This window comes from Octopus sinensis, unplaced genomic scaffold, assembly GCF_006345805.1.
Source record: "Octopus sinensis unplaced genomic scaffold, ASM634580v1 Contig10331, whole genome shotgun sequence".
NCBI classification, from domain to species: Eukaryota; Metazoa; Mollusca; class Cephalopoda; order Octopoda; family Octopodidae; genus Octopus; species Octopus sinensis.
This window is the reverse complement of record NW_021832120.1, coordinates 89,890-95,889: the sequence shown is the minus strand read 5'-3', so window position 1 is coordinate 95,889 and position 6,000 is coordinate 89,890.

The following is a 6,000-nucleotide window of genomic DNA, read 5'->3' as shown; positions in this document are numbered from 1 at the left end:
ATAAAAACTAATCTGTCGACGTGTGAGTAGGAGACAACTACACTCTCACACAACACTCACATGTCCACTTGCTCCTCCTCAGAGTACACTTCCCGACACTCGCAGTGAAATCGACACTCAGCCCCCGACGTTACGCTCTCCACTGAACATACGGCCTCCAAGTCCCCCACTGACGAATATTGCGATTTCATGAACGAGAAAAAGGGGGACTTGCTCATCACTGCCGATTTCAACTCCCCCAACATCCTGACCCCCTTCCTACTAGTCACTTTCCAATACACCTTCACTACTGTGTCTGTCACGATTTGGGAGGTCATCGACGTCCTCCTGCTACAAAAAGCACAAAATCGAGGATTGTGCATATCTAGGGCATCAGCAAGCTCAAAAAAGGTGTCGTGGATTCCTACACCGTCAAAATATATAATCACCGCGGTATCCCTCAATCAGACAACTCACTCGAGCAACCTTCCTCTTCAGCAACTGGGAAGCCAGTGCATAAGTAGAGACATGTTTGGAGGGCTCGGCATACCCCACAACACACACGTGCTGTGTCGAGTCCTCAGAAGTGTCAAGCAGATTGTCCAACTGTCCCATCACGAATGAAGGGTCATCCAACAACATTTCTGCGTCCACATTGACTGACCCCCGGTAGTGTCCCAAGGAAAAGTCCTCGGCAGTCCGACAGTCAATAAACATGTACTTAATCCGCTTCCTCACTGCCTCGTCGTGGTGATACACCAAAATATCCCTCACTGATATCGGCAGACACAAACACGTCGACGAAAGATCTCCAAAGTGAGGATTCGTGGTCCCTCCGTGAAACACGTGGGCAAACACATCACGAAATGTGGTCGGGGTACGGTTGAGGAAGTAGTTAGCAAACATGAAACAATCTTCCACGTCCTCCGTCTGCATGGAGAGAGGGTATCCCCCAATAAACTCTGAGATACCAAAAAGGACCAACCTGAAGTCTCCTCGCCTCCAATCTCCTCCAATCGGTCTCTACCGAATAAGGACACCTCCTACCCCACACTCGCTAGGAGAGCAAAGGCAACAAAAACCAGCAGAAATGAATCAGGCTGCTCAAAAACTGTGGACCAAATGGCGGAAGTGACCTTATCCGTACAAACCCCAGCAAAGGCGGACCTCAACTATATTAGAGGAGGAAGGACACCCAGAGAACACCCACATCCCCCACATTCACCTTCCTCCTCTCCAAAGTACACAAAAGTGGAGGGTCGTGGTACAAAATTAGCAGTCTTAGTAGATTGGCGAGAGCACTCAGACTGTCCCGTCTAAATGTGACTGGCAGACCTCACTCGGGCACGAATCGGTTACAGAAGGAGAGGAAACACCACTCCAAGTCCTCCAAGTCTTGGATTCCCCCCTCTTCTCTGAGGACGAAGGCTATTTCTGGGAGATTTCGTTCAGGAGAGTAAATTTCCATTCTGACGGAGCAGTAGAACTCGATCGTGGCACAAATGAATCCCTGTAATAGCTGGGTTTTGGTTGGGGATTTGTTTTTTGTGGTGAGGAAGCGTTGGACGTCGTGTCCCAATTCTGATAGGTCTGGACGCACGCCTGAATCTCGGGAGTCTATGAATTCTGAGAGATCGCTTAGTAAGAATGCCTAAAATAGTGCTCAATGTCTTTAACTAACCTTCCAGGCCACGGATCTTAGTTTGTCGTTGGATGTGTCTTCTGAAGGTGGGGAATTCATAAAAGAGTACTTGACTGACACACAAAGTTAATTAACATAATTTAAAATTTTATTTATTTATTCATTATAAGTTAATTCAATTAATAAATAACATAAATCCTAAAAATGACATGTTGTGATATATTTTTAAATATATAAATAGTCAAAACAACTGTACAAAAATTGCCTACGTAATAATTCGATATTGTGACGACAGATGCTCATTAAATAAAGAATAATAATTAACAAAAAATTGTTTTAAAAACTACAAAAAAATTAAGAAACATTCTCAAAAATATAACTTTTATTCTTTGGAATTTGTCGGTCAATTCTACTCGAAATCACTATTTAAAGAGATTTTCGTCCTTTCAAAAGGAGCTTTAATTATTGTGGATGACACTCCAATAGACCAGCAGTACTATGCTTGACTTTACTGGGAATTAAAACTGTCGTCAATAAATCCGCATTTTTATTTTGTGAGAACATTGATATTTTCGGAGTAATTTTAAATAATCTTTTTGTAAAACTGGTTAAGAATTTTGATGAAATATTCTAACTCCACTAGACAAAAACAACATTTAAAAACAACTCCGTTGAAAAATTACAGACAAAGTGGGTTGGATTACTTTATTTACTATTCAGGACATCTTTATTGTCAATTGTTCCCTTTTGATCGTCCCCATCCTCTGCTTTCAGCACTGTGAGAATGTCATTGCCGAATAGACAAAAGATATCAAGAAAATAAAAAATTTTTCTAAATAGTTAGTTAATAGCACTTCCGCGGTGCTATAAGCACATAAGTGTCTAGGGTTTTATCTGTGCCGTACTCTCAACTATCCTCTCAGCCAATCTTTTCCTTTTAGCCTTGTTCCTTACAAATATCCTCAAGATTGTGACCAAATCCAATTCCGTGATTAGAGAGGTAATCTGATCGCAAGGAATCATTTCGTCCATTCTTAGAACATGTCCGAAAAGTTTCTAGCATGAGGTAGTAACTTTCTTGCTTATTGGCTTGCATTTACATTATGTGTAGAGAGAGTCGTTTTTAATAATTTGTGGCAATTTAATGCAATTTTTCTCAATTGATTTCTATGAAAACGTCTAAATGGCCAAGATCCGTTTTTAATGTTCCCTATGTTTCAAATTGTATAATGGTTGTACAAACGCATTGTATAAGCGTATCCAAAAATTTGACGAGATAAATTTTCTGTGTGCCCAGATACTCTACTTCTTTTTAGTGGACACGATGCAACATTTTTCGGTGCACTATGTGCTTAGCATCTCCAAAAAGTGACCCGAATCTCCACTTCTCACCATTTCGTGTCGAAAGCTGCTGAATCGAAGTTAAGTCTGTTTTTTCTGAATTGATCTTTAAGGACCACCTCTTCAAAACTGCTGTGCCTTTATAGGCTAAAGATCTTAATATAAATTTTATATTTTTAAATGTGCATTTAATGATAATATAGTTTGAAAAAACAATAAAATATTAATTCTTGACATAATTATTTAATTATGAAGTCAATTATTTTTTGGGTCATTTTTCTGACATATATTTGTGCAACTTTTAAAATTCAAATCAAAGTCAGCAAAAAAAGAAAAAATTCAACTAGTTTATACGACACAAAAAGTAATCAACGATGGGAAGAGTTCACTCAAAAATTTGGTTGGCACGTAAAATATACAATTTTTAGCCAAAAACTACAATCAGACAGAGCTGTTAAAAAGACGGCGAATTTTTCAAAATAATTTAGCTCTGATTGATAGACACAATTTGGAATTTAAAAGAAATGCCACGTCCTTCCAACTAGAAATAAACTCGTTCGCAGATACGGTCGTTTTGTGCTAAAATATTCCCAGACAGAGGATGAATTTCTAAAGCTACACAAATTAAATTATTTTAGCACAAGTCACTACGGAACTTCTTTTTTCTCAGAAAATGAAAGAGATTTTGCGGAAAACTATGACATTCCATTATCTTTTGACTGGAGAAATGAAAATGTAGTCACAAGTGTTAAAAATCAGCTTAATTGTGGATCATGTTATATATTTGGCCCGGTTTGTAAATAAATAGTTACTCTGCAGATTGCCAGTCTCGAAAGTCAATATGCGATTAAACATGGCAAGTTGGTTAGTTTTAGTGAACAAAACGTGCTTGATTGCTGTAAGTATTGTGGATGTAAAGGCGGACATCCGGATGACGTATATGAATATATTATTCAAAATGGGGGAATCAGCACAACTAAGCAGTACCCTTATCTTGGAATGGTTTATGAAACTGTACTTTATAATAGAAAAAAGAATGCAAATATAAAAACAATCCAATAGCAGTCACAGATTATGTCTATACTCACCTATCCGAATCAATGGCGTTAAGAACCTTACTGAACGTTGGTCCTATTGGGACTAGAATTTGTTTGTCAAAATATTTGTATTTTTATTCAGGAGGTATAAATGTGTAGCATTATAGGAATCTTGGATGATACTGAATGTAAAGGCTTACATGGAGCGTGTCTCGTTGGATATGGGGTAGATAATGGAAAAGAATACTGGCTCATAAAAAACAGGCATTAAAATTAAATATAAAAATAGTTGGGGTCGTGCTTGGGGGAAAGATGGGTACCTTAGAATCGTAAAAAACAAAAATGGCCAGTTGTCACGTAAAATTAACGTTTATTATCCGCTTCTTGGTTAATTAAATAAAAATGAGACATCCTTGGTTATAATTTTAAATTGCAACATTTGGATAAGTCTTAGCAAATTGATAGACAGTCAGGTGTGTTTGGAGCCTGACTAGGCTTCGCTGATTTGCCGATGTTTTTAAATGCCTTACTGATGTTTATTAATGCCAGGATTGTTCTTTGAAGTGAAATATTTAGTTCATCTGCGCTGTAATCCGTTAGAATCGTAGCCTAAATTCTTCAAGTGGTATGTACAGAGCCCATCGATTAGGCGTGCGAGTTTTTGGTATTTTTGATCAGCTCGTTATTTTTGTTAATATTCATTTGGCTTATTTCCGCGTAGTAATTAATGAGAGTGTTTGCTTGTTCGTGAATGTGTTTATTGTTTAGACCAGATCTACGTTAGATGGTATTTGCAACTTATCACCAAGAAAATTAAAAAAGGTTTTTTGGCCATTGAGGAATTTTCTTGGTATGAATTTTTTGTCAGCGTTTGATTGTTTTGCTTGCTTAAAAATCGACTATTAATGAAATATTAATAACAAATGAAAAATTATTAAAAAAATAATTTAATTATATTAAACTAAACAATGAGTTTGGTGGACAACATTTCGCACAATTCTCTGGAATACTACCGGAATAGAGTGAAGCCTCTTTTTACTAGCAATGCCAACAAAAACCCCTACACGCAAGCAGGGCACATATACTGCCTCGTGTGGAACAACCAAGGGGACTCGATTGCCTTCAACTCCTCAGACAAGTCAATCATCATCGCTAAAGTCTCCCAAAACAAAATTGTAAACAAACTCTAATTTATAAACAGCAAAACAGCAAATCCCTGATTGGACATACAGAAGAAGTAGTTCAACTACAATTCTCCCCCTCTTCCGACCAATTCCTTTTGTCCTCCTCCTACGACAAGACCCTCCGATTGTGGGACATTCAGTCTGCCTCAGTGCTCTCAAAGTGCAAGAGTAGGTCCTTCTAACTACTCAGTGGAGAGCACTCACTTTGATTGGTCGAGAGATGGGAATGTGGTGGCTGTGGTCGGCAGAGACTCCTCCATCCACTTCTTGGACGGAAAGACCTTGAAGACGATAAAGAAAGTGTCGGTGAGGTTGGACATGAAGGGGATTCGGTGGAGTGGGAGTCTCCTCTACATTATAACCGGGGAAGGCTCAATAGCCCTATTCCTGTACGGACAAGGGAAGGTGGTCCACACTCTCAACGCACATGCGGCCTCCTGCCAGTGTATTGAGTTTGATAGGACGGGGAGGTTCTTTGCTGTGGGGAGTTCTGATGCGACTGTCAGTGTGTGGGACTCCCAGGCCAATATGTGCTTATATTCCCAACTGAGGTAGTTTATGGCACTAAGGAAGGTCTGAGTGGCCGGTGAGGTCTGTGTCGTTCAGTCACGATGGCAATTTGTTGGCTGCCAGTTCTGACGAGGAGAGTAATATTGATGTGTCTTTGTCTAGTAATGGTAGTGGCTTGTGTACTCAATGTAGGCACACGTCTTTTCTCCATTGCTTCCGGGCATTGTCAGATGGTTGCTTGGAGTCCCTCGTCTTATACTCTTCTGTGTGTTTGTGAGGACGTTGATCGCAATGTGAGCACTATTAA